The following is a 1,047-nucleotide window of genomic DNA, read 5'->3' as shown; positions in this document are numbered from 1 at the left end:
AAAAAAAAACAAACAAAACAAAAAAATATTTCAGTGAGAATTACGACAAATCATCACCACAAAAGAATTAGCGACTTCCCGCGACGAATTACCACTGAAAGTGAAATCGTCCGACCAGCAGACGTCATCAGCGTTGGAGGTGGCTAATCACGGCTTAGATGATTGATAGCCGGCCGAGAGGTTAATACACTTTGTACAAGTGTTTTACTTTTGTTGTTGGCAAATACATTTGAGCTTGGCTTTTTGTTAGTTTCATTGCTTACTCACGCTGGCTAGCTTAGGCGGAGCTGTAACAAAGCACCTGCATAAATATGTACATTAGGGTGGGCCGAAGTTTCGATTTTTTTTTAGAATTTTTATTGGTAATAGCAAAACTGTGGTTCATTATGCCCTAAAAAAATATTTGTGAATTGGGAAAATTTTCGGTCAATATCTTAAGAACGCCCAAGTCAGTCAAAGTTCAAAGTGTTGAACACACCAACAATAAAAATTAAGAAAATCGTATTTTGAGTCCACCCTAATGTACATTGGTATCAAATTCTTACCGGAAGAGCAAAGCCGCTGCTTCACTAGCAATTGCTGATGATGATGATGTTGATTTTAGTATAATTTTTGTTGACATGCTAAATAAGCAGCATGTGGCGTTTTTCCTTTAATTTTCGGTTGGCTGCGTAATGCTATGTAATAGCGTGCGCTACGCTTCATTCTCACAGAGCAGCTGAGAATTTAATGCATATTTCCAAAATTGGGGTTTTTTGGCTACCAACACCAACAGGTAAAATAGCCAGTAGTTATTTGGCTTTTTTGTATTTTTTTTTTGTAGCTAAAGCTATTGTGCTCTTGATCTTGGCGCTGGACGTTTCCGCCAGCGGCATAGTAGCGGCGCACAGCGTAAAGATGAGTTTTCGTCATCAACTTGTTTTGCGGCGATTCTTCTCAATCTCCCTACCTCAAGGTGCTACTTATTGCAGTCCGGCAGAAGCATTGCGCATGTGTGTGCGCATTCATCTTGTTTTTAAGTATAAAAAGCAATGTGCGTACTTCAAT

This window comes from Rhagoletis pomonella, unplaced genomic scaffold, assembly GCF_013731165.1.
Source record: "Rhagoletis pomonella isolate Grant_MI unplaced genomic scaffold, Rhpom_1.0 Rhpom_scaffold_00001, whole genome shotgun sequence".
Classification (NCBI taxonomy): domain Eukaryota; kingdom Metazoa; phylum Arthropoda; class Insecta; order Diptera; family Tephritidae; genus Rhagoletis; species Rhagoletis pomonella.
Note: the sequence above shows the minus strand (reverse complement) of the source record.